The sequence below is a fragment of the Pinus tabuliformis genome, chromosome 7 (assembly GCF_031772625.1).
Source record: "Pinus tabuliformis cultivar Carrire ecotype Pingquan chromosome 7, CPIR1, whole genome shotgun sequence".
Lineage (NCBI taxonomy): Eukaryota > Viridiplantae > Streptophyta > Pinopsida > Pinales > Pinaceae > Pinus > Pinus tabuliformis.
In genome coordinates, this window is record NC_142293.1 from 1,722,003,771 (window position 1) to 1,722,013,707 (window position 9,937).

Here is a 9,937-nt window from a genome sequence, read left to right on the forward strand (position 1 = left end):
ATATTTTTGATTGATGTTTCACCATTGAACTTTTGTCAAAAATTTCCTCGCGATGTATACGCGGGTTGGTAATATTGAACCCGCGTACGCGCGGGCCCTATACGCGACTGTGTGCACAGGGACCCGCGTATACGCCGCGAACCATTTTTAAACAAAAACTAACGGTTTTAAATTGATTTTTTCTCAGGATTCCTATCACGTGGCGTGAAAGAGAGCATGCAGCAGTAGATAATGAAGTTATGAACAGTCCTGAAGCGTTAGATGCCCTACGGGGATGCGGTTTGCTTAAATTTTTCAAACTTCCAAATATGAAAGTGAACACGCATTTGCTTGAGATGCTCATTTATTATTGGGACATCGAGGACGAAGCCTTTATGATCAATCAGATGCCGCTCAGGGTAGAAGTGGAGGATATCTATTTTATCACGGGCCTTTCCCGAAGGGGAGAGGTAGTACATTCCCGGGGCAGGACACGAAGTAGCCTCACGATAGAGGACTATGTGGAGATATACTGCCCGAGACATCCCAAGAAGGTTGGGAGCCAGATTTCCATCACACATGTGGCGAGTTTGTCACTTATGATAATCCTGTTCACCATAGCTCGAGTGAACGGATCATCCTCTCTACATTAGGTGTCACGTGTCATCATGAGCATGGCAGTTGACTATCTCACTACTGTGTTCGACTGGTGTACTCCTCTCCTAGACAACATGAAGAGCCAGCTCACTTCTATTAGGAGGGGACAGACCAAGAACTTTGGATATGGGACTATCCTGTGTACTTTCTTTTTCGAGAAGGTTCCCGCACTCCGCCCCAGGGTAGCAGTTTCCATCAGCACCCCACGCAATCCACGCATGGGCCGGTGGTCCGATCTGATGAAACGTCTGGGGGTGGGGAGGTCCCAAGGACTTCCTTCGATGATGATTTCTTCACCTGGTGGGATCAGTAGATCATCGCCGTGGATGACTACCCTATGTTGGGCTGGATTTCCGAGGAGATCTTGATCTAGTGTTACCACCAAATGCAGCATGGGGCGAAATTGGTAAGAATTTTTTGATTTTATGATTTTTTTGGATTTTTCAAATATAATGATTCATTTTGAAAAATATTTTTGATGAGATTCAAATGACTGATATGATGATCATGTTCTAGACATTGGGCCAGTACGACTAGATGGGTTTCCATGGCATGGACGGCGTGGCCGAGGAGCCAAAGAGGCGGCTGCTGATACAGAACGGAGTCTAAATAATGTCGAGCGACACTTGGCGAGACTGAGCTGTCGAGTACTGATGGCCACCATAGAGGACCTTCCTGAGGATATGCAGCGTCATGTGGTTGGCATGCCACGTGACTGGGTTCGCACTTTTCGGTGTGTTGCCACTGCGATAGTTGCATACTTAGACGCTCATCTTGAGCCGAGGCATTAGATATGCCGGACATGATTATGGGCATTTAAGTCCCAAATTTTGTATATTTTGGACATACATATGTACACTCGAGACGCTTTACAATATATATATATATATATATATATATATATATATATATAGATATATATATATATATATATATATATATATATATATATATATATATATACAGTTTGACTTTTTGATGCTTGATTTTATTATGATGAATGTTTGATGTGCTAGTCTAATGCCTGATTAGCAATAGAATCAGCTAACCAATTATGAGATCTTGGAATGTGCAAATAATTAATATAAGTAAATGATATTTGCAACAACCTCATCCTTAAATATTGGCGATATAATGATGGATCACGTACCCGATAAATGTTGTTTAATTGAGACACTATCAATTGAGAATCAAGATACACTACCAACGAGTCGATCCCATGAGAGATTACCTCGGATAATAAATTAATAACGGTAGTATACTCGGCCATATTGTTTGAAGCAGGACCGATACACATGCCTTTTGATGCCATCAATTGACCAGTTGGATAATAGAGTACCCAAGCTGCGGAAGCGAGGTTCCAAGTGTGTCGACTAGCACCATCGGCGAACCCAAAATAGACCAAATCATCCATCAACACCTGCCACAGCAGACCAAAAGGTGCTGATATCAGAAAACTCTCGACGATATATGTACAAATATACATAAACTACAAAGAATTCGTTGCCTGGCCAAAACTAAGCAAAGTACTTCTTTAGGTAGAGCCCGTTTTGGGGCTCCACCAGCTTGTTTCCTTCAAAGTTGATTAACTCACACGACCCTTTTTCTAAAACTCGTTTAATAATCAAAGGACCGTACCACATAGGCTTAAATTTTCCTACCCCCAATGTGTCTTTATCTTGGTCATAGACCAAGACAAGGGCACCTTCAGAAAAGACTCGATGATGGACAAATTTATCATACTAGGTTTTAAACCTTTCCTTATGAGCCTCACTCATCGTGGCGGCATCTCGACGCTGCTCATCGAGATGTTCCAAGAGAAGTAGGTGCTCTTCGAGACTCGAAGTCTCTGGAAGGAGCTCAACAGCCAATTTAATAGATGGAATTTCACATTCAACTGGAAAGATAGATTCCATCCCATAAACCAGCTGAAAAGGTGTAAAACTAGTAGTCGTTTTCAGGGAGGTTCGGTATGCCCAAAGAGCCGAATACAACATAACGTGTCAATTGGACCGATTTTAATCGATTGTCCGTTGGAGTATCGTCTTAAGAGTTTTATTTACTGCCTCGAACTTTCCATTGGCCTGAGGATAATAAGGAGACGAGTGCTCTTGGCGGAAACCCAATTTGAGAGCCAATTCAGACATCAATTGATTCTGAAAATGACTTCCATGGTCAATGACAACCTCTCTCGGGATACCGAATCTTGAGATAACCTGATTGAAAAGAAACAATGCTGCCTTGTCACTATTGTTCTTATAAGTAGGCATGGCCTCAGCCCACTTCGTAAAGTAGTCTACAGCCACGATAATGTACCTGTGATTCGCTGCTGAAGGCGGATTACAAGTCGTAAAATCAATACCCCACTTAGTAAAGGGACCGACGGTGACAATGGGAAAAAGAGGAATTGGATGCGCGCACATCTTCCTAGTAAAAATTTGACACAGGTGACAGTGTTTAACCGCTTCCACACAGTCTTTAAAGAGTGAAGGCCAAAAATATCCGGCACATAAGATGCGCTGGGTTGTAGCAAGCCCTGATAGATGACCAACAAAAGCTCCACTGTGGCAGTCATTGAGCACTGAATCTTCTTCCTCTAAGGTTAAACACCGTCGAAGGATTGAATCAACCCCTCGATGGTATAATGTGTCACCAATGATAACATAGTTTTTAGCCAGGTGACATAGTTTTCGACGTTCATCCTTGGAGAAAGTAGAGGGAAACTTCGATGTCTGGAGATAGAAAATGATATCTCCATACCAAGGGTCGAGTGAAGAGATGAGGAATAAATGTTCATCGGGAAAACTTTCCTCATAAATAGTATCCTCTCCACAAGGTAGCTCAGAAACTAGCTCCGCGAAAACCATGGATTTCTTAGACTTGGCAGACAAGAACTCGAGATCGAATTCTTGCAAAATGACTATCCATCGATTATATTTGCCTCCAATCACTCGCCTACTGAGGAAAAATTGAAATGGATTGACTACCGCTAAGACAAAAGCTTTGCGTAGCAGGATATATTGACGGAGCCGCTGGACAGCATGGACAGCAGCCAAGGCCAACTTCTCAACCGGAGAATAGTGAAGTTCAGGACCTATTAAGCCTCTGCTCAAATAATAAATCACATGCTCAGTGAGAGCATCGTCCTCCTAAATGAGAACCATACCAATGGTTGATTCTGCTGCCGCGAGATATAAAAGGAAGTCTCTACCATAATCCGGTGGACTCAAAAGTGAGGCAAAGATTAATGCCTTTTTCAAAGCATCAAATGACCGCTGCGCAAAGTCGTCCCACACAAATGGAACTCCTTTCCATAGCAAATGCATGAACCCTTTAGTGATCTCGGCATAGTTTGCTATAAACCGTCTTAAGAAATTAGCCTTCCCTTGAAGACTTTGAATTTGTTGAATCGAGGACGGGGGAGGCAACTGAACTATTGCCTCAACCTTGAAGGGATCAACCCGAATCCCTTCATTGGACATGATGAACCCTAACAACCGACTGGATGTAACCGCGAAAACACACTTGTTGGGATTCAACCAGATTTTATAAAAATGACATCGCTCAAAAACCAATCGAAGATAACTAGGGTGATCAGTTCTCTTTGGAGAACGAGCAGCGGGATCATCCAAGTATGCCTCGATGACATGTTTGATGTTGTGGAAAGCATATGACATGGCCCGCTAAAAAGTGGCTCCAGCATTTTTAAGACTGTTATCTCAAAATCAGGCCCTGATAGGCTGCTGGTCAGGTTGACTCTAAGTAACTATTTCAAACCTACTTTAGGCTGAGGCTTAGCCTCCTTAGCCTGAGAGGGCTCTCTTAAAGGGTTAATGATATTTATTAAAGATATGGATAGATGGCTAACTCTATGGTTTGGATTTTATATGTTTGTAGATTGGAAGATGGAGACTTGCTACCATTGGGCTATGGAGTCAGTGACAGAGATAAGGACAACAAATAGCTCTTCTTATAAAACTGAGGCTTGTATATACTTCAATGAAAGAGTGACACATTCAAGAAAGTCTCAACAAATTGAAGTTCATAGGAGTTAGAGCATGTGGGCATGAATTCTGAGTCAACAACACCTCAATATAACAATGAACTCAACCTTACATGGAAGTCAGGGCATTCAACATTTAAACATTCAGAACATAAACTCATATGGGACCACACAGTTTATGAATGTATACAGGAAGTCAAAGCACATTCAGTGAATTCTGAGTGATTATACATCCATACCACTGTAAGAATTAAAAAAAGGACAACATCACATATTCTGAACATAAAAAATCCCTCATGAATCCTGAGAAGTAAAGTCAAGCATGTATTAAGATTGAACTCAATTCACCATAGTTTAACACTTAAAGGAAGTCAGAGCATGTTCCTCCATGAATTCTGAGTAATAAGCATTAAGACTATGGAAGTAAATCATTTCAAAGATAAAAGATGAAGCTCACTGAAGTACACTAAGAATCTCAGCTTCAGAAAAGTCCAACTGCTTCTGTATATATCAATCCCTGCATAGCAATTACAAAAGTAGTCTTTTTCTCTAACATTTTCCAACCCTGATTAAATTAGATCTTCTTCTATATATAGAGCTCTTTACATAACTGATATTCCTCCTCCAGCATGAGGGAAATTCGAATTCATCCTACTATGACACCTATTGATACATAAAACTAATTATTAAATGCAAATGACACCTAACTAGCAGTCCTAGAGACCTAATACAACTAGGAGTGTAACTCCTTATCATGATTCAACAACATTATCTAAGCATTTAAAGCATTATTTGACAACTTGCAACCTCAAGAAGTCGAATTTGATGAAGCCTCCCACGTGGTCACCCAACTGCTGATGACAAACCCTAGAAATTAGGGAACATGTTTCCCTGTTTTTAGGTTTAGATCCTTGAAAATTGGCACGTGGGACAGAGCCTTTATCTCTTCATCCATGACACATTTTACGAAACTGAAGGATGTTTTTGTAGCCCATGTTGTCCAGAACAAAAACCTCTCCTGGTTTTTGAACACATTTCTCCAGCTGTCCAGAAACTGTCCTTGAAAAACACGTGGAAAACAGGAAAAATCTGTTTTCTGAAATTAGGGTTTCAAAGAAAGCTTATTATCTCCCAACTGAAAACACTTATGAAGAAATTGAGATAGGTTATTGTAGTAGGAACGTTGATGAAGATAAACCTCCTTCTAAATTCTAAAATACCCTTTCATGTGACCAGAAACTGATTTTGAAAAAACAGGTGTAAAACAGAGAAATATGCCTGTGGAAAACTTGCACCTACAGCAGTTTCGTAGCGCAAGTTTGATCATAAATTCCTCCCACCTCAGAATGGATTTGAAGAACATGAAAGAGGTTTTTTTAGTTTGGTATGTTAGGAATAAAAGCCTCTTTCAGTTTTCAAAATTAAGTTTTCAGCTGCTCAGAACCCCTTCCGGAAATTTACTAGTAAACGTAGAAAGCAGAGTTTTTTCTGCTGAAACAGGCTGCTACAGGGGTTTCGTAGCGCGCTACGAAAACGCCTAGTTCAGTGATTTCGTAGCTACTTTCAAAATTTCTCCAAAATTATGTGAGATATGACTTACAAAATCATGGTGAGGCTTCTAGGACATGAGGCTGTCAAACTTTGATGGAAAAGAGATATGACCTTGAAAGACTTCTAACCTTATGACCTAACTCTTAAAGCATGAAATGACCTAGAGACCCTTTAACACCATGACTAGAAGAAGGGTTTGTAAATTAGAATGACACTAATTGTGATGAGATGACTCAAAAATTATAAGACTATGACTAGAAACAAGGCAACTTACCAAAGCTTAGAGACAAAGATTTTAGGGTGATAACAGTGGCTCCACTAGGGATAGTGTGCCCTTGTGGTATACTAAGAACTTGCAGCTCCAGTACCACTATCCATCCTCTAGAATAAAACTCTGAACTTCTGCCCAATTTGCTCCTCAAGCCTTGAATGATTTTTTGTAAGAAGAATTCAAACTGTACCTACTGAAAGAGATGCTCAGTCAACCTACCCTGAGCTTATTTGCACATTCCTACCTACCCTATCAGCTGCAATCTCCACGTGTAGCTCAAGGAACATGAAACTTCCAATGAAGCCAATCATCAATCTCATCTGAAACTTGGATCTCCTTACTGTGCTTGAAGCATAAATAAACCAGATACTGAAATAACCAAGGAAGCATGAGGTGTAACTGTTCTTCAAGATGAACATATAATTGGAAGCCTGAACAGTAAATCTTTTCCATGTAGTCAGCTATAGGGTCAAAAAACACATGGTTAGTTTGATGATTCTCATAACTTTCTGGTTGTGCAAACTGATCTTCAACAACAGTGTACAGTTCCTCAATCGTGAAAGAGAAAGGAAGCAACACTCTCTCCTTGTGTTCTGCCATAGAAAGCTTCTGAAAATAATGACCATGAATATGAAGACTGTATGCCTGAATTTGACCTTGTAAACCTTCAATGTCTTTCTCAATGTCTTTAGCAACTTCATCCAAAAATTTCATCTTATCCTCTGCCTTGCAGTCAAATGATTTTAGATAAGAAGACAAGGACAAAGAAAAATTTTCGACTATTTCTTCAATAATATGATGATCATTCCACTGTTTGAAACCTTCAATTGAAGGAGAGTTTGCCACCGCATCTGATCTATCCATCCATTCCTCCAAAAACATAAGCCAAAAGTCTTCAAATGACTTAATGGATTTGGTAGGAAAGCTTTCAATCCATTGTTTACATTTCCCTTGAAATGAATCATAGAACAACATAATGCAAACATCCTCATGTTTAACTCTAAGAAGCTCTGTAAAATCACAAAAATCTGATATATGCTTCAAAGTTAAACTCAAATCTTCTCCGTTGAATTTTGGACCATTCCTTAGAAAATATGCATCCTTGGGAAAATGATTTGGGAAACCATGAATTCCTGAAAAATCTATGCATGCATACCTTGAAATAAGAATGGTAGCATCTGGGTCCTTCATAACTCCAGTGGAATCACCATGAATGTATGAATTTCGAATTCTTCAACAATGGAGTCGCCAAGGTAGATTGCAGCCTCGAAAATTCTTCTGAGCTCCTGCTACCTTCAGAAGTTCAGTCTCTTGATTTCGGGAATGAATAATCTTCAGGCTCCCGGCAGACGCACCAAAATGTTATCTCAAAATCAGGCCCTGATAGGCTGCTGGTCAGGTTGACTCTAAGTAACTATTTCAAACCTACTTTAGGCTGAGGCTTAGCCTCCTTAGCCTGAGAGGGCTCTCTCAAAGGGTTAATGATATTGATTAAAGATATGGATAGATGGCTAACTCTATGGTTTGGATTTTATATGTTTGTAGATTGGAAGATGGAGACTTGCTACCATTGGGCTATGGAGTCAGTGACAGAGATAAGGACAACAAATAGCTCTTCTTATAAAACTGAGGCTTGTATATACTTCAATGAAAGAGTGACACATTCAAGAAAGTCTCAACAACTTGAAGTTCATAGGAGTCAGAGCATGTGGGCATGAATTCCGAGTCAACAACACCTCAATATAACAATGAACTCAACCTTACATGGAAGTCAGGGCATTCAGCATTTAAACATTCAGAACATAAACTCATATGGGACCACACAGTTTATGAATGTATTGTTAGGGTCCCACCCTAACCCCCTTATTTATGCCATGGGATCACGTCATAGTCAAGAGTCAATAAAGCCCATATTAATAATTGTAAGTGGTTAACCCACAATTAGTGACGGGACCACAGTTAGTTGCAAATGGGCGGAAGTATTAGTTAGATGGTAAATAGGCGGTAGTATTAGATAGGTGGTATTAATAAAATCCACGATATTGGCTCGTGGTATTGCATGTATGAGTCATATATAAAGGATAGAGACTCCCTGCGAGGAGTATTGTGTCTTGTTTTGTAATCGAGCTCTGCTCTATTGGAGGTTGCCCCCTCGAAGAGGCCTGTGAACATTTCTCTCTGGATAATAAAATCTTTGCTATTCTGTGCTCTGGGTATATTTTCTTCGCATATTTTGTGTCTCGGTATCTTTTCTTCGCTATTTCTATGTCTGGGTCTCGCTTTGCAGGATCAGAGGCATAACAAGTGGTATCAGAGCACTTTCCAGGGCTCGGTGGGATCGCCAAATTTTAGCAAATTTTTTTTAGGCTAGAGACGTGTTCCGGCGTCTTTAAACCACGGGATCTGTCGTTAAGCGCATAAACCTGCGGATTTGGGGAGGCATGCACGCAGGAAATACAAGAGGTGGTCACGTCTGTTGGACTCCCTTGTAACCCCTGTGGGTACCCCTTCGAGTAGTAGCGCATTAGACAGAACCGCGCACGGACTGTCTTCCACGTACCCTCTGGGTATATAGGAAGCCCCCTAGCTCCCTTGAAACCTCGCCATAGATAATCCTTCGGCCGTCTTGTTGCTACAGTACACCGAGAACAGCACTCGGAGAGATTACTCGCCCGTACGATAGGGTAGTCGGGTTGTACGGCTAAGGGTACGGTCGATCCTCCTTAGTTAGAGCCCTGAAACATTGGGCCGAGTACTACTGTCAGACCCTTATGTATATTGCGATCTGTAGCACCTGACACTCCCCAAGACCATAGTTCCCTTTTCTATTGGGGGATCACACATCATCTATTCCAGTCAGGAGCGGCAGTCGTTCAACCATTCAGATCTCTTAGATCCACCAGATCGGATATTTCAGATCAGCAGCGGCAGTGTTCCACCATTCAGATATCTCAGATCCATCAGATCAGAGTAGTTGCGAAGGGTTCCTGTACCTGCATATGATTTTCGCAGGACTTTTGGTGGCATTGACATTTTGAGGATTTGGTGACTGCAGTATTGATCAGAAAGGAGTAAAACTCCGTTAGGAGTTTTCCAAAAAAAAAAAAAAAAGAGTCTGAGATCTTCCAAGGCGCTTATTGGTGACCTAGCCCATCAGAATCAGGACGACGAGCTGAGCAAGGTGGTACCATTCAATTCTAAGTGAAATTTTTTCGGCGGTCCCAAATTTTCATCAGACGGGTGTATGGTAGAAACTCGTGCTCAAGCAATGGCCAGTGAACGGATAGACAAACTAGAAGAAAAGCTGGACTCCCTCCACTCTACGGTGACAAGCCTCGAAAAGCATCTTAAAGGCTTCGAAGGCATGATGAAGGATAAGGAGCCAGCACACGAGGAGGCGTATAAGGGTCATGAATACCATGAGGGGGAGTCTAGCCACTCTCCTCACCTCTGGCACACCCATCCACCACCCAATC